Source organism: Channa argus, chromosome 12 (assembly GCF_033026475.1).
Source record: "Channa argus isolate prfri chromosome 12, Channa argus male v1.0, whole genome shotgun sequence".
NCBI lineage: Eukaryota > Metazoa > Chordata > Actinopteri > Anabantiformes > Channidae > Channa > Channa argus.
The window spans coordinates 19,367,666-19,382,253 of NC_090208.1; the positions used below are offsets into that span (position 1 = coordinate 19,367,666).

The following is a 14,588-nucleotide window of genomic DNA, read 5'->3' on the forward strand; positions in this document are numbered from 1 at the left end:
ATTGCCAGCACGCTTAGTTTATAGCACCACACAGCCTAGGTTAATTGAGGCAGCAGACGAAGGCCAGCTCATGCTGAAGGGGCCGGACCCTGGGACTATGCGTGGAAAGCACCGTCATTGCCAGCACGCTTAGTTTATAGCACCACACAGCCTAGGCTAAATGGAGTAGCAGACGAAGGCCAGCTCATGCTGAAGGGGCCGGACCCTGGGACTATGCGTGGAAAGCACCGTCAGCGAAGCTGCTGCCTCTAGGAATGCCCCGCTTGTCTCTGGCCTGTGCAATTCATACTTACCTGGCAGGGGAGATACCATGATCAAGAAGGTGGTTCACCCAGGGCGAGGCTCAGCCATTGCACTCCGGTTGTGCTGACCCCTGCAAATTCCCCAAATGTGGGAATCTCGACTGCATAATTTGTGGTAGTGGGGGACTGCGTTCGCGCTCTCCCCTGATTGTAAAGTGTGCAAAGACAAACGCGTTGTGGTCCTTCTCAGAGTGCTGTGGGTCACGCCGCTTTTGGCTTTTTCCGCCACGCCCCGCAAAGCCAGCAGTGTTGCCGTGACAGCTGTGTGTTCAGTGAGGCGAAAGAGCCAGCTGTCAAGAGGGACTGGGCATGGGCAAGCTCGAGTCGTGTGCTCTCCTCTCTGAGTTTGTTCTGTCTTTGCATCTTTACACAAGTCTTCCATTGCCTGCACGCTTAGTTTATAGCACCACACAGCCTAGGCTAATTGAGGCAGTGTTTGCAACTTTCCATCCACTGGAGCAGCAGACGAAGGCCAGCTCATGCTGAAGGGGCCGGACCCTGGGACTATGCGTCGAAAGCACCGTCAGCGAAGCTGCTGCCTCTAGGAATGCCCCGCTTGTCTCTGGCCTGTGCAACTTATACTTACCTGGCAGGGGAGATACCATGATCAAGAAGGTGGTTCACCCAGGGCGAGGCTCAGCCATTGCACTCCGGTTGTGCTGACCCCTGCGAATTCCCCAAATGTGGGAATCTCGACTGCATAATTTGTGGTAGTGGGGGACTGCGTTCGCGCTCTCCCCTGATTGTAAAGTGTGCAAAGACAAACGCGTCGGCCTCCAAGGCTTTTGCGGTCCCCCTCAAAGTGCTGTGCGTCACGCCGCTTTTGGCTTTTTCCGCCACGCCCCGCAAAGCCAGCGGTGTTGCCGTGACAGCTGTGTGTTCAGTGAGGCGAAAGAGCCAGCTGTCAAGAGGGAGTGGGCATGGGCAAGCTCGAGTCGTGTGCTCTCCTCTCTGAGTTTGTTCTGTCTTTGCATCTTTACACAAGTCTTCCATTGCCAGCACGCTTAGTTTATAGCACCACACAGCCTAGGTTAATTGAGGCAGCAGACGAAGGCCAGCTCATGCTGAAGGGGCCGGACCCTGGGACTATGCGTGGAAAGCACCGTCAGCGAAGCTGCTGCCTCTAGGAATGCCTCGCTTGTCTCTGGCCTGTGCAACTCATACTTACCTGGCAGGGGAGATACCATGATCAAAAAGGTGGTTCACCCAGGGCGAGGCTCAGCCATTGCACTCCGGTTGTGCTGACCCCTGCGAATTCCCCAAATGTGGGAATCTCGACTGCATAATTTGTGGTAGTGGGGGACTGCGTTCGCGCTCTCCCCTGATTGTAAAGTGTGCAAAGACAAACGCGTTGTGGTCCTCCTCAGAGTGCTGTGCGTCACGCCGCTTTTGGCTTTTTCCGCCACGCCCCGCAAAGCCAGCGGTGTTGCCGTGACAGCTGTGTGTTCAGTGAGGCGAAAGAGCCAGCTGTCAAGAGGGAGTGGGCATGGGCAAGCTCGAGTCGTGTGCTCTCCTCTCTGAGTTTGTTCTGTCTTTGCATCTTTACACAAGTCTTCCATTGCCAGCACGCTTAGTTTATAGCACCACACAGCCTAGGTTAATTGAGGCAGCAGACGAAGGCCAGCTCATGCTGAAGGGGCCGGACCCTGGGACTATGCGTGGAAAGCACCGTCAGCGAAGCTGCTGCCTCTAGGAATGCCTCGCTTGTCTCTGGCCTGTGCAACTCATACTTACCTGGCAGGGGAGATACCATGATCAAGAAGGTGGTTCACCCAGGGCGAGGCTCAGCCATTGCACTCCGGTTGTGCTGACCCCTGCGAATTCCCCACATGTGGGAATCTCGACTGCATAATTTGTGGTAGTGGGGGACTGCGTTCGCGCTCTCCCCTGATTGTAAAGTGTGCAAAGAGAAACGCGTTGTGGTCCTCCTCAGAGTGCTGTGCGTCACGCAGCTTTTGGCTTTTTCCGCCACGCCCTGCAAAGCCAGCGGTGTTGCCGTGACAGCTGTGTGTTCAGTGAGGCGAAAGAGCCAGCTGTCAAGAGGGAGTGGGCATGGGCAAGCTCGAGTCGTGTGCTCTCCTCTCTGAGTTTGTTCTGTCTTTGCATCTTTACACAAGTCTTCCATTGCCAGCACGCTTAGTTTATAGCACCACACAGCCTAGGTTAATTGAGGCAGCAGACGAAGGCCAGCTCATGCTGAAGGGGCCGGAACCTGGGACTATGCGTGGAAAGCACCGTCATTGCCAGCACGCTTAGTTTATAGCACCACACAGCCTAGGCTAAATGGAGCAGCAGACGAAGGCCAGCTCATGCTGAAGGGGCCGGACCCTGGGACTATGCGTGGAAAGCACCGTCAGCGAAGCTGCTACCTCTAGGAATGCCTCGCTTGTCTCTGGCCTGTGCAACTCATACTTACCTGGCAGAGGAGATACCATGATCAAGAAGGTGGTTCACCCAGGGCGAGGCTCAGCCATTGCACTCCGGTTGTACTGACCCCTGCGAATTCCCCAAATGTGGGAATCTCGACTGCATAATTTGTGGTAGTGGGGGACTGCGTTCGCGCTCTCCCCTGATTGTAAAGTGTGCAAAGACAAACGCGTTGTGGTCCTCCTCAGAGTGCTGTGCGTCACGCCACTTTTGGCTTTTTCCGCCACGCCCCGCAAAGCCAGCGGTGTTGCCGTGACAGCTGTGTGTTCAGTGAGGCGAAAGAGCCAGCTGTCAAGAGAGAGTGGGCATGGGCAAGCTCGAGTCGTGTGCTCTCCTTTCTGAGTTTGTTCTGTCTTTGCATCTTTACACAAGTCTTCCATTGCCTGCACGCTTAGTTTATAGCACCACACAGCCTAGGCTAATTGAGGCAGTGTTTGCAACTTTCCATCCACTGGAGCAGCAGACGAAGGCCAGCTCATGCTGAAGGGGCCGGACCCTGGGACTATGCGTCGAAAGCACCGTCAGCGAAGCTGCTGCCTCTAGGAATGCCGCGCTTGTCTCTGGCCTGTGCAACTCATACTTACCTGGCAGGGGAGATACCATGATCAAGAAGGTGGTTCACCCAGGGCGAGGCTCAGCCATTGCACTCCGGTTGTGCTGACCCCTGCGAATTCCCCAAATGTGGGAATCTCGACTGCATAATTTGTGGTAGTGGGGGACTGCGTTCGCGCTCTCCCCTGATTGTAAAGTGTGCAAAGAGAAACGCATTGTGGTCCTCCTCAGAGTGCTGTGCGTCACGCCGCTTTTGGCTTTTTCCGCCACGCCCCGCAAAGCCAGCGGTGTTGCCGTGACAGCTGTGTGTTCAGTGAGGCGAAAGAGCCAGCTGTCAAGAGGGAGTGGGCATGGGCAAGCTCGAGTCGTGTGCTCTCCTCTCTGAGTTTGTTCTGTCTTTGCATCTTTACACAAGTCTTCCATTGCCAGCACGCTTAGTTTATAGCACCACACAGCCTAGGTTAATTGAGGCAGCAGACGAAGGCCAGCTCATGCTGAAGGGGCCGGACCCTGGGACTATGCCTGGAAAGCACCGTCATTGCCAGCACGCTTAGTTTATAGCACCACACAGCCTAGGCTAAATGGAGCAGCAGACGAAGGCCAGCTCATGCTGAAGGGGCCGGACCCTGGGACTATGCGTGGAAAGCACCGTCAGCGAAGCTGCTACCTCTAGGAATGCCTCGCTTGTCTCTGGCCTGTGCAACTCATACTTACCTGGCAGAGGAGATACCATGATCAAGAAGGTGGTTCACCCAGGGCGAGGCTCAGCCATTGCACTCCGGTTGTACTGACCCCTGCGAATTCCCCAAATGTGGGAATCTCGACTGCATAATTTGTGATAGTGGGGGACTGCGTTCGCGCTCTCTCCTGATTGTAAAGTCTGCAAAGACAAACGCGTTGTGGTCCTCCTCAGAGTGCTGTGCGTCACGCCGCTTTTGGCTTTTTCCGACACGCCCCGCAAAGCCAGCGGTGTTGCCGTGACAGCTGTGTGTTCAGTGAGGCGAAAGAACCCGCTGTCAAGAGGGTGTGGGCATGGGCCAGCTCGAGTCGTGTGCTCTCCTCTCTGAGTTTGTTCTGTCTTTGCATTTTTACACAAGTCTTCCATTGCCACCACGCTTGGTTTATAGCACTACACAGCCTAGGCTAATTGAGGCAGTGTTTGCAACTTTCCATCCACTGGAGCAGCAGACGAAGGCCAGCTCATGCTGAAGGGGCCGGACCCTGGGACTATGCGTCGAAAGCACCGTCAGCGAAGCTGCTGCCTCTAGGAATGCCCCGCTTGTCTCTGTTCTGTGCAACTCATACTTACCTGGCAAAGGAGATACCATGATCAAGAAGGTGGTTCACCCAGGGCGAGGCTCAGCCATTGCACTCCGGTTGTGCTGACCCCTGCGAATTCCCCAAATGTGGGAATCTCGACTGCATAATTTGTGGTAGTGGGGGACTGCGTTCGCGCTCTCCCCTGATTGTAAAGTGTGCAAAGACAAACGCGTCGGCCTCCAAGGCTTTTGCGGTCCCCCTAAAAGTGCTGTGCGTCACGCCGCTTTCGGCTTTTTCCGCCACGCCCCGCAAAGCCAGCGGTGTTGCCGTGACAGCTGTGTGATCAGTGAGGCGAAAGAGCCAGCTGTCAAGAGGGAGTGGGCATGGGCAAGCTCGAGTCGTGTGCTCTCCTCTCTGAGTTTGTTCTGTCTTTGCATCTTTACACAAGTCTTCCATTGCCAGCACGCTTAATTTATAGCACTACACAGCCTAGGCTAATTGAGGCAGTGTTTGCAACTTTCCATCCACTGGAGCAGCAGACGAAGGCCAGCTCATGCTGAAGGGGCCGGACCCTGGGACTATGCGTCGAAAGCACCGTCAGCGAAGCTGCTGCCTCTAGGAATGCCCCGCTTGTCTCTGGCCTGTCCAACTCATACTTACCTGGCAGGGGAGATACCATGATCAAGAAGGTGGTTCACCCAGGGCGAGGCTCAGCCATTGCACTCCGGTTGTGCTGACCCCTGCGAATTCCCCAAATGTGGGAATCTCGACTGCATAATTTGTGGTAGTGGGGGACTGCGTTCGCGCTCTCCCCTGATTGTAAAGTGTGCTAAAAGAAACGCGTTGTGGTCTCCTCAGAGTGCTGTGCGTCACGCCGCTTTTGGCTTTTTCCGCCACGCCCCGCAAAGCCAGAGCCAGCTGTCAAGAGGGAGTGGGCATGGGCAAGCTCGAGTCGTGTGCTCTCCTCTCTGAGTTTGTTCTGTCTTTGCATCTTTACACAAGTCTTCCATTGCCTGCACGCTTAGTTTATAGCACCACACAGCCTAGGCTAATTGAGGCAGTGTTTGCAACTTTCCATCCACTGGAGCAGCAGACGAAGGCCAGCTCATGCTGAAGGGGCCGGACCCTGGGACTATGCGTCGAAAGCACCGTCAGCAAAGCTGCTGCCTCTAGGAATGCCCCGCTTGTCTCTGGCCTGTGCAACTTATACTTACCTGGCAGGGGAGATACCATGATCAAGAAGGTGGTTCACCCAGGGCGAGGCTCAGCCATTGCTCTCCGGTTGTACTGACCCCTGCGAATTCCCCAAATGTGGGAATCTCTACTGCATAATTTGTGGTAGTGGGGAACTGTGTTCGCGCTCTCCCCTGATTGTAAAGTGTGCAAAGAGAAACGCGTTGTGGTCCTCCTAAGAGTGCTGTGCGTCACGCCGCTTTTGGCTTTTTCCGCCACGCCCCGCAAAGCCAGCGGTGTTGCCGTGACAGCTGTGTGTTCAGTGAGGGGAAAGAGCCAGCTGTCAAGAGGGACTGGGCATGGGCAAGCTCGAGTCGTGTGCTCTCCTCTCTGAGTTTGTTCTGTCTTTGCATCTTTACACAAGTCTTCCATTGCCAGCACGCTTAGTTTATAGCACCACACAGCCTAGGTTAATTGAGGCAGCAGACGAAGGCCAGCTCATGCTGAAGGGGCCGGACCCTGGGACTATGCGTGGAAAGCACCGTCATTGCCAGCACGCTTAGTTTATAGCACCACACAGCCTAGGCTAAATGGAGCAGCAGACGAAGGCCAGCTCATGCTGAAGGGGCCGGACCCTGGGACTATGCGTGGAAAGCACCGTCAGCGAAGCTGCTGCCTCTAGGAATGCCCCGCTTGTCTCTGGCCTGTGCAATTCATACTTACCTGGCAGGGGAGATACCATGATCAAGAAGGTGGTTCACCCAGGGCGAGGCTCAGCCATTGCACTCCGGTTGTGCTGACCCCTGCAAATTCCCCAAATGTGGGAATCTCGACTGCATAATTTGGGGTAGTGGGGGACTGCGTTCGCGCTCTCCCCTGATTGTAAAGTGTGCAAAGACAAACGCGTTGTGGTCCTTCTCAGAGTGCTGTGGGTCACGCCGCTTTTGGCTTTTTCCGCCACGCCCCGCAAAGCCAGCGGTGTTGCCGTGACAGCTGTGTGTTCAGTGAGGCGAAAGAGCCAGCTGTCAAGAGGGACTGGGCATGGGCAAGCTCGAGTCGTGTGCTCTCCTCTCTGAGTTTGTTCTGTCTTTGCATCTTTACACAAGTCTTCCATTGCCTGCACGCTTAGTTTATAGCACCACACAGCCTAGGCTAATTGAGGCAGTGTTTGCAACTTTCCATCCACTGGAGCAGCAGACGAAGGCCAGCTCATGCTGAAGGGGCCGGACCCTGGGACTATGCGTCGAAAGCACCGTCAGCGAAGCTGCTGCCTCTAGGAATGCCCCGCTTGTCTCTGGCCTGTGCAACTTATACTTACCTGGCAGGGGAGATACCATGATCAAGAAGGTGGTTCACCCAGGGCGAGGCTCAGCCATTGCACTCCGGTTGTGCTGACCCCTGCGAATTCCCCAAATGTGGGAATCTCGACTGCATAATTTGTGGTAGTGGGGGACTGCGTTCGCGCTCTCCCCTGATTGTAAAGTGTGCAACGACAAACGCGTCGGCCTCCAAGGCTTTTGCGGTCCCCCTCAAAGTGCTGTGCGTCACGCCGCTTTTGGCTTTTTCCGCCACGCCCCGCAAAGCCAGCGGTGTTGCCGTGGCAGCTGTGTGTTCAGTGAGGCGAAAGAGCCAGCTGTCAACAGGGACTGGGCATGGGCAAGCTCGAGTCGTGTGCTCTCCTCTCTGAGTTTGTTCTGTCTTTGCATCTTTAAACAAGTCTTCCATTGCCTGCACGCTTAGTTTATAGCACCACACAGCCTAGGCTAATTGAGGCAGTGTTTGCAACTTTCCATCCACTGGAGCAGCAGACGAAGGCCAGCTCATGCTGAAGGGGCCGGACCCTGGGACTATGCGTCGAAAGCACCGTCAGCGAAGCTGCTGCCTCTAGGAATGCCCCGCTTGTCTCTGGCCTGTGCAACTTATACTTACCTGGCAGGGGAGATACCATGATCAAGAAGGTGGTTCACCCAGGGCGAGGCTCAGCCATTGCACTCCGGTTGTGCTGACCCCTGCGAATTCCCCAAATGTGGGAATCTCGACTGCATAATTTGTGGTAGTGGGGGACTGCGTTCGCGCTCTCCCCTGATTGTAAAGTGTGCAAAGACAAACGCGTCGGCCTCCAAGGCTTTTGCGGTCCCCCTCAAAGTGCTGTGCGTCACGCCGCTTTTGGCTTTTTCCGCCACGCCCCGCAAAGCCAGCGGTGTTGCCGTGACAGCTGTGTGTTCAGTGAGGCGAAAGAGCCAGCTGTCAAGAGGGAGTGGGCATGGGCAAGCTCGAGTCGTGTGCTCTCCTCTCTGAGTTTGTTCTGTCTTTGCATCTTTACACAAGTCTTCCATTGCCAGCACGCTTAGTTTATAGCACCACACAGCCTAGGTTAATTGAGGCAGCAGACGAAGGCCAGCTCATGCTGAAGGGGCCGGACCCTGGGACTATGCGTGGAAAGCACCGTCAGCGAAGCTGCTGCCTCTAGGAATGCCTCGCTTGTCTCTGGCCTGTGCAACTCATACTTACCTGGCAGGGGAGATACCATGATCAAGAAGGTGGTTCACCCAGGGCGAGGCTCAGCCATTGCACTCCGGTTGTGCTGACCCCTGCGAATTCCCCAAATGTGGGAATCTCGACTGCATAATTTGTGGTAGTGGGGGACTGCGTTCGCGCTCTCCCCTGATTGTAAAGTGTGCAAAGACAAACGCGTTGTGGTCCTCCTCAGAGTGCTGTGCGTCACGCCGCTTTTGGCTTTTTCCGCCACGCCCCGCAAAGCCAGCGGTGTTGCCGTGACAGCTGTGTGTTCAGTGAGGCGAAAGAGCCAGCTGTCAAGAGGGAGTGGGCGTGGGCAAGCTCGAGTCGTGTGCTCTCCTCTCTGAGTTTGTTCTGTCTTTGCATCTTTACACAAGTCTTCCATTGCCAGCACGCTTAGTTTATAGCACCACACAGCCTAGGTTAATTGAGGCAGCAGACGAAGGCCAGCTCATGCTGAAGGGGCCGGACCCTGGGACTATGCGTGGAAAGCACCGTCAGCGAAGCTGCTGCCTCTAGGAATGCCTCGCTTGTCTCTGGCCTGTGCAATTCATACTTACCTGGCAGGGGAGATACCATGATCAAGAAGGTGGTTCACCCAGGGCGAGGCTCAGCCATTGCACTCCGGTTGTGCTGACCCCTGCGAATTCCCCAAATGTGGGAATCTCGACTGCATAATTTGTGGTAGTGGGGGACTGCGTTCGCACTCTCCCCTGATTGTAAAGTGTGCAAAGACAAACGCGTTGTGGTGCTTCTCAGAGTGCTGTGGGTCACGCCGCTTTTGGCTTTTTCCGCCACGCCCCGCAAAGCCAGCGGTGTTGCCGTGACAGCTGTGTGTTCAGTGAGGCGAAAGAGCCAGCTGTCAAGAGGGAGTGGGCATGGGCCAGCTCGAGTCGTGTGCTCTCCTCTCTGAGTTTGTTCTGTCTTTGCATCTTTACACAAGTCTTCCATTGCCAGCACGCTTAATTTATAGCACTACACAGCCTAGGCTAATTGAGGCAGTGTTTGCAACTTTCCATCCACTGGAGCAGCAGACGAAGGCCAGCTCATGCTGAAGGGGCCGGACCCTGGGACTATGCGTGGAAAGCACCGTCAGCGAAGCTGCTGCCTCTAGGAATGCCCCGCTTGTCTCTGGCCTGTGCAACTCATACTTACCTGGCAGGGGAGATACCATGATCAAGAAGGTGGTTCACCCAGGGCGAGGCTCAGCCATTGCACTCCGGTTGTGCTGACCCCTGCGAATTCCCCAAATGTGGGAATCTCGACTGCATAATTTGTGGTAGTGGGGGACTGCGTTCGCGCTCTCCCCTGATTGTAAAGTGTGCAAAAAGAAACGCGTTGTGGTCTCCTCAGAGTGCGGTGCGTCACGCCGCTTTTGGCTTTTTCCGCCACGCCCCGCAAAGCCAGCGGTGTTGCCGTGACAGCTGTATGTTCAGTGAGGCGAAAGAGCCAGCTGTCAAGAGGGAGTGGGCATGGGCAAGCTCGAGTCGTGTGCTCTCCTCTCTGAGTTTGTTCTGTCTTTGCATCTTTACACAAGTCTTCCATTGCCAGCACGCTTAGTTTATAGCACCACACAGCCTAGGTTAATTGAGGCAGCAGACGAAGGCCAGCTCATGCTGAAGGGGCCGGACCCTGGGACTATGCGTGGAAAGCACCGTCATTGCCAGCACGCTTAGTTTATAGCACCACACAGCCTAGGCTAAATGGAGCAGCAGACGAAGGCCAGCTCATGCTGAAGGGGCCGGACCCTGGGACTATGCGTGGAAAGCACCGTCAGCGAAGCTGCTACCTCTAGGAATGCCTCGCTTGTCTCTGGCCTGTGCAACTCATACTTACCTGGCAGGGGAGATACCATGATCAAGAAGGTGGTTCACCCAGGGCGAGGCTCAGCCATTGCACTCCGGTTGTGCTGACCCCTGCAAATTCCCCAAATGTGGGAATCTCGACTGCATAATTTGTGGTAGTGGGGGACTGCGTTCGCGCTCTCCCCTGATTGTAAAGTGTGCAAAGACAAACGAGTTGTGGTCCTTCTCAGAGTGCTGTGGGTCACGCCGCTTTTGGCTTTTTCCGCCACGCCCCGCAAAGTCAGCGGTGTTGCCGTGACAGCTGTGTGTTCAGTGAGGCGAAAGAGCCAGCTGTCAAGAGGGACTGGGCATGGGCAAGCTCGAGTCGTGTGCTCTCCTCTCTGAGTTTGTTCTGTCTTTGCATCTTTACACAAGTCTTCCATTGCCAGCACGCTTAATTTATAGCACTACACAGCCTAGGCTAATTGAGGCAGTGTTTGCAACTTTCCATCCACTGGAGCAGCAGACGAAGGCCAGCTCATGCTGAAGGGGCCGGACCCTGGGACTATGCGTGGAAAGCACCGTCAGCGAAGCTGCTGCCTCTAGGAATGCCCCGCTTGTCTCTGGCCTGTGCAACTCATACTTACCTGGCAGGGGAGATACCATGATCAAGAAGGTGGTTCACCCAGGGCGAGGCTCAGCCATTGCACTCCGGTTGTGCTGACCCCTGCGAATTCCCCAAATGTGGGAATCTCGACTGCATAATTTGTGGTAGTGGGGGACTGCGTTCGCGCTCTCCCCTGATTGTAAAGTGTGCAAAAAGAAACGCGTTGTGGTCTCCTCAGAGTGCTGTGCGTCACGCCGCTTTTGGCTTTTTCCGCCACGCCCCGCAAAGCCAGAGCCAGCTGTCAAGAGGGAGTGGGCATGGGCAAGCTCGAGTCGTGTGCTCTCCTCTCTGAGTTTGTTCTGTCTTTGCATCTTTACACAAGTCTTCCATTGCCTGCACGCTTAGTTTATAGCACCACACAGCCTAGGCTAATTGAGGCAGTGTTTGCAACTTTCCATCCACTGGAGCAGCAGACGAAGGCCAGCTCATGCTGAAGGGGCCGGACCCTGGGACTATGCGTCGAAAGCACCGTCATTGCCAGCACGCTTAGTTTATAGCACCACACAGCCTAGGCTAACTGGAGCAGCAGACGAAGGCCAGCTCATGCTGAAGGGGCCGGACCCTGGGACTATGCGTGGAAAGCACCGTCAGCGAAGCTGCTGCCTCTAGGAATGCCCCGCTTGTCTCTGGCCTGTCCAACTCATACTTACCTGGCAGGGGAGATACCATGATCAAGAAGGTGGTTCACCCAGGGCGAGGCTCAGCCATTGCACTCCGGTTGTGCTGACCCCTGCGAATTCCCCAAATGTGGGAATCTCGACTGCATAATTTGTGGTAGTGGGGGACTGCGTTCGCGCTCTCCCCTGATTGTAAAGTGTGCAAAAAGAAACGCGTTGTGGTCTCCTCAGAGTGCTGTGCGTCACGCCGCTTTTGGCTTTTTCCGCCACGCCCCGCAAAGCCAGCGGTGTTGCCGTGACAGCTGTGTGTTCAGTGAGGCGAAAGAGCCAGCTGTCAAGAGGGAGTGGGCATGGGCAAGCTTGAGTCGTGTGCTCTCCTCTCTGAGTTTGTTCTGTCTTTGCATCTTTACACAAGTCTTCCATTGCCTGCACGCTTAGTTTATAGCACCACACAGCCTAGGCTAATTGAGGCAGTGTTTGCAACTTTCCATCCACTGGAGCAGCAGACGAAGGCCAGCTCATGCTGAAGGGGCCGGACCCTGGGACTATGCGTGGAAAGCACCGTCAGCGAAGCTGCTGCCTCTAGGAATGCCCTGCTTGTCTCTGGCCTGTGCAACTTATACTTACCTGGCAGGGGAGATACCATGATCAAGAAGGTGGTTCACCCAGGGCGAGGCTCAGCCATTGCACTCCGGTTGTGCTGACCCCTGCGAATTCCCCAAATGTGGGAATCTCGACTGCATAATTTGTGGTAGTGGGGGACTGCGTTCGCGCTCTCCCCTGATTGTAAAGTGTGCAAAGACAAACGCGTTGTGGTCCTCCTCAGAATGCTGTGCGTCACGCCGCTTTTGGCTTTTTCCGCCACGCCCCGCAAAGTCAGCGGTGTTGCCGTGACAGCTGTGTGTTCAGTGAGGCGAAAGAACCCGCTGTCAAGAGGGTGTGGGCATGGGCCAGCTCGAGTCGTGTGCTCTCCTCTCTGAGTTTGTTCTGTCTTTGCATTTTTACACAAGTCTTCCATTGCCACCACGCTTGGTTTATAGCACTACACAGCCTAGGCTAATTGAGGCAGTGTTTGCAACTTTCCATCCACTGGAGCAGCAGACGAAGGCCAGCTCATGCTGAAGGGGCCGAACCCTGGGACTATGCGTCGAAAGCACCGTCAGCGAAGCTGCTGCCTCTAGGAATGCCCCGCTTGTCTCTGGCCTGTGCAACTTATACTTACCTGGCAGGGGAGATACCATGATCAAGAAGGTGGTTCACCCAGGGCGAGGCTCAGCCATTGCACTCCGGTTGTACTGACCCCTGCGAATTCCCCAAATGTGGGAATCTCTACTGCATAATTTGTGGTAGTACTGCGTTCGCGCTCTCCCCTGATTGTGAAGTGTGCAAAGAGAAACGCGTTGTGTTCCTCCTCAGAGTGCTGTGCGTCACGCCGCTTTTGGCTTTTTCCGCCACGCCCCGCAAAGCCAGCAGTGTTGCCGTGACAGCTGTGTGTTCAGTGAGGCGAAAGAGACAGCTGTCAAGAGGGAGTGGGCATGGGCAAGCTCGAGTCGTGTGCTCTCCTCTCTGAGTTTGTTCTGTCTTTGCATCATTACACAAGTCTTCCATTGCCAGCACGCTTAGTTTATAGCACCACACAGCCTAGGTTAATTGAGGCAGCAGACGAAGGCCAGCTCATGCTGAAGGGGCCGGACCCTGGGACTATGCGTGGAAAGCACCGTCATTGCCAGCACGCTTAGTTTATAGCACCACACAGCCTAGGCTAAATGGAGCAGCAGACGAAGGCCAGCTCATGCTGAAGGGGCCGGACCCTGGGACTATGCGTGGAAAGCACCGTCAGCGAAGCTGCTACCTCTAGGAATGCCTCGCTTGTCTCTGGCCTGTGCAACTCATACTTACCTGGCAGGGGAGATACCATGATCAAGAAGGTGGTTCACCCAGGGCGAGGCTCAGCCATTGCACTCCGGTTGTGCTGACCCCTGCGAATTCCCCAAATGTGGGAATCTCGACTGCATAATATGTGGTAGTGGGGGACTGCGTTCGCGCTCTCCCCTGATTGTAAAGTGTGCAAAGACAAACGCGTTGTGGTCCTTCTCAGAGTGCTGTGGGTCACGCCGCTTTTGGCTTTTTCCGCCACGCCCCGCAAAGCCAGCGGTGTTGCCGTGACAGCTGTGTGTTCAGTGAGGCGAAAAAGCCAGCTGTCAAGAGGGAGTGGGCATGGGCCAGCTCGAGTCGTGTGCTCTCCTCTCTGAGTTTGTTCTGTCTTTGCATCTTTACACAAGTCTTCCATTGCCAGCACGCTTAATTTATAGCACTACACAGCCTAGGCTAATTGAGGCAGTGTTTGCAACTTTCCATCCACTGGAGCAGCAGACGAAGGCCAGCTCATGCTGAAGGGGCCGGACCCTGGGACTATGCGTGGAAAGCACCGTCAGCGAAGCTGCTGCCTCTAGGAATGCCCCGCTTGTCTCTGGCCTGTGCAACTCATACTTACCTGGCAGGGGAGATACCATGATCAAGAAGGTGGTTCACCCAGGGCGAGGCTCAGCCATTGCACTCCGGTTGTGCTGACCCCTGCGAATTCCCCAAATGTGGGAATCTCGACTGCATAATTTGTGGTAGTGGGGGACTGCGTTCGCGCTCTCCCCTGATTGTAAAGTGTGCAAAAAGAAACGCGTTGTGGTCTCCTCAGAGTGCTGTGCGTCACGCCGCTTTTGGCTTTTTCCGCCACGCCCCGCAAAGCCAGCGGTGTTGCCGTGACAGCTGTGTGTTCAGTGAGGCGAAAGAGCCAGCTGTCAAGAGGGAGTGGGCATGGGCAAGCTTGAGTCGTGTGCTCTCCTCTCTGAGTTTGTTCTGTCTTTGCATCTTTACACAAGTCTTCCATTGCCTGCACGCTTAGTTTATAGCACCACACAGCCTAGGCTAATTGAGGCAGTGTTTGCAACTTTCCATCCACTGGAGCAGCAGACGAAGGCCAGCTCATGCTGAAGGGGCCGGACCCTGGGACTATGCGTCGAAAGCACCGTCAGCGAAGCTGCTGCCTCTAGGAATGCCCTGCTTGTCTCTGGCCTGTGCAACTTATACTTACCTGGCAGGGGAGATACCATGATCAAGAAGGTGGTTCACCCAGGGCGAGGCTCAGCCATTGCACTCCGGTTGTGCTGACCCCTGCGAATTCCCCAAATGTGGGAATCTCGACTGCATAATTTGTGGTAGTGGGGGACTGCGTTCGCGCTCTCCCCTGATTGTAAAGTGTGCAAAGACAAACGCGTCGGCCTCCAAGGCTTTT

The 14,588-nt window shown here is 55.3% G+C and overlaps 23 non-coding genes and 1 pseudogene across 23 annotated transcripts; all 24 read left to right on the forward strand.

Moving 5' to 3' along the window:
• The first annotated feature begins 285 nt into the window (after positions 1-285).
• LOC137138575 (U1 spliceosomal RNA) lies at positions 286-449 on the forward strand. The gene has a single exon (XR_010916120.1). It is a non-coding gene; the product is annotated as a U1 spliceosomal RNA (small nuclear RNA).
• Positions 450-880: 431 nt separating this feature from the next.
• On the forward strand, positions 881-1,044 carry LOC137138707 (U1 spliceosomal RNA). Its single transcript, XR_010916233.1, has one exon. It is a non-coding gene; the product is annotated as a U1 spliceosomal RNA (small nuclear RNA).
• A 418-nt stretch (positions 1,045-1,462) lies between these two features.
• Positions 1,463-1,626, forward strand: LOC137138527 (U1 spliceosomal RNA). Its single transcript, XR_010916073.1, has one exon. It is a non-coding gene; the product is annotated as a U1 spliceosomal RNA (small nuclear RNA).
• A 402-nt stretch (positions 1,627-2,028) lies between these two features.
• On the forward strand, positions 2,029-2,192 carry LOC137138541 (U1 spliceosomal RNA). The gene has a single exon (XR_010916087.1). It is a non-coding gene; the product is annotated as a U1 spliceosomal RNA (small nuclear RNA).
• Positions 2,193-2,710: 518 nt separating this feature from the next.
• LOC137138588 (U1 spliceosomal RNA) lies at positions 2,711-2,874 on the forward strand. Its single transcript, XR_010916133.1, has one exon. It is a non-coding gene; the product is annotated as a U1 spliceosomal RNA (small nuclear RNA).
• A 431-nt stretch (positions 2,875-3,305) lies between these two features.
• Positions 3,306-3,469, forward strand: LOC137138708 (U1 spliceosomal RNA). Its single transcript, XR_010916234.1, has one exon. It is a non-coding gene; the product is annotated as a U1 spliceosomal RNA (small nuclear RNA).
• Positions 3,470-3,987: 518 nt separating this feature from the next.
• Positions 3,988-4,151, forward strand: LOC137138618 (U1 spliceosomal RNA). The gene has a single exon (XR_010916161.1). It is a non-coding gene; the product is annotated as a U1 spliceosomal RNA (small nuclear RNA).
• Positions 4,152-4,582: 431 nt separating this feature from the next.
• On the forward strand, positions 4,583-4,746 carry LOC137138600 (U1 spliceosomal RNA). The gene has a single exon (XR_010916144.1). It is a non-coding gene; the product is annotated as a U1 spliceosomal RNA (small nuclear RNA).
• Positions 4,747-5,193: 447 nt separating this feature from the next.
• Positions 5,194-5,357, forward strand: LOC137138710 (U1 spliceosomal RNA). The gene has a single exon (XR_010916236.1). It is a non-coding gene; the product is annotated as a U1 spliceosomal RNA (small nuclear RNA).
• Positions 5,358-5,747: 390 nt separating this feature from the next.
• LOC137138657 (U1 spliceosomal RNA) lies at positions 5,748-5,911 on the forward strand. Its single transcript, XR_010916199.1, has one exon. It is a non-coding gene; the product is annotated as a U1 spliceosomal RNA (small nuclear RNA).
• A 518-nt stretch (positions 5,912-6,429) lies between these two features.
• LOC137138632 (U1 spliceosomal RNA) lies at positions 6,430-6,593 on the forward strand. The gene has a single exon (XR_010916175.1). It is a non-coding gene; the product is annotated as a U1 spliceosomal RNA (small nuclear RNA).
• A 431-nt stretch (positions 6,594-7,024) lies between these two features.
• Positions 7,025-7,188, forward strand: LOC137138711 (U1 spliceosomal RNA). Its single transcript, XR_010916237.1, has one exon. It is a non-coding gene; the product is annotated as a U1 spliceosomal RNA (small nuclear RNA).
• Positions 7,189-7,635: 447 nt separating this feature from the next.
• On the forward strand, positions 7,636-7,799 carry LOC137138712 (U1 spliceosomal RNA). The gene has a single exon (XR_010916238.1). It is a non-coding gene; the product is annotated as a U1 spliceosomal RNA (small nuclear RNA).
• Positions 7,800-8,217: 418 nt separating this feature from the next.
• On the forward strand, positions 8,218-8,381 carry LOC137138713 (U1 spliceosomal RNA). Its single transcript, XR_010916239.1, has one exon. It is a non-coding gene; the product is annotated as a U1 spliceosomal RNA (small nuclear RNA).
• A 402-nt stretch (positions 8,382-8,783) lies between these two features.
• LOC137138577 (U1 spliceosomal RNA) lies at positions 8,784-8,947 on the forward strand. The gene has a single exon (XR_010916122.1). It is a non-coding gene; the product is annotated as a U1 spliceosomal RNA (small nuclear RNA).
• A 431-nt stretch (positions 8,948-9,378) lies between these two features.
• On the forward strand, positions 9,379-9,542 carry LOC137138714 (U1 spliceosomal RNA). Its single transcript, XR_010916240.1, has one exon. It is a non-coding gene; the product is annotated as a U1 spliceosomal RNA (small nuclear RNA).
• A 517-nt stretch (positions 9,543-10,059) lies between these two features.
• On the forward strand, positions 10,060-10,223 carry LOC137138576 (U1 spliceosomal RNA). The gene has a single exon (XR_010916121.1). It is a non-coding gene; the product is annotated as a U1 spliceosomal RNA (small nuclear RNA).
• A 431-nt stretch (positions 10,224-10,654) lies between these two features.
• On the forward strand, positions 10,655-10,818 carry LOC137138715 (U1 spliceosomal RNA). The gene has a single exon (XR_010916241.1). It is a non-coding gene; the product is annotated as a U1 spliceosomal RNA (small nuclear RNA).
• A 506-nt stretch (positions 10,819-11,324) lies between these two features.
• LOC137138716 (U1 spliceosomal RNA) lies at positions 11,325-11,488 on the forward strand. Its single transcript, XR_010916242.1, has one exon. It is a non-coding gene; the product is annotated as a U1 spliceosomal RNA (small nuclear RNA).
• Positions 11,489-11,918: 430 nt separating this feature from the next.
• LOC137138717 (U1 spliceosomal RNA) lies at positions 11,919-12,082 on the forward strand. Its single transcript, XR_010916243.1, has one exon. It is a non-coding gene; the product is annotated as a U1 spliceosomal RNA (small nuclear RNA).
• A 431-nt stretch (positions 12,083-12,513) lies between these two features.
• LOC137138659 (U1 spliceosomal RNA) lies at positions 12,514-12,667 on the forward strand (annotated as a pseudogene).
• A 523-nt stretch (positions 12,668-13,190) lies between these two features.
• LOC137138555 (U1 spliceosomal RNA) lies at positions 13,191-13,354 on the forward strand. Its single transcript, XR_010916101.1, has one exon. It is a non-coding gene; the product is annotated as a U1 spliceosomal RNA (small nuclear RNA).
• Positions 13,355-13,785: 431 nt separating this feature from the next.
• On the forward strand, positions 13,786-13,949 carry LOC137138718 (U1 spliceosomal RNA). Its single transcript, XR_010916244.1, has one exon. It is a non-coding gene; the product is annotated as a U1 spliceosomal RNA (small nuclear RNA).
• A 430-nt stretch (positions 13,950-14,379) lies between these two features.
• Positions 14,380-14,543, forward strand: LOC137138720 (U1 spliceosomal RNA). Its single transcript, XR_010916245.1, has one exon. It is a non-coding gene; the product is annotated as a U1 spliceosomal RNA (small nuclear RNA).
• The last annotated feature ends 45 nt before the right edge of the window (positions 14,544-14,588 follow it).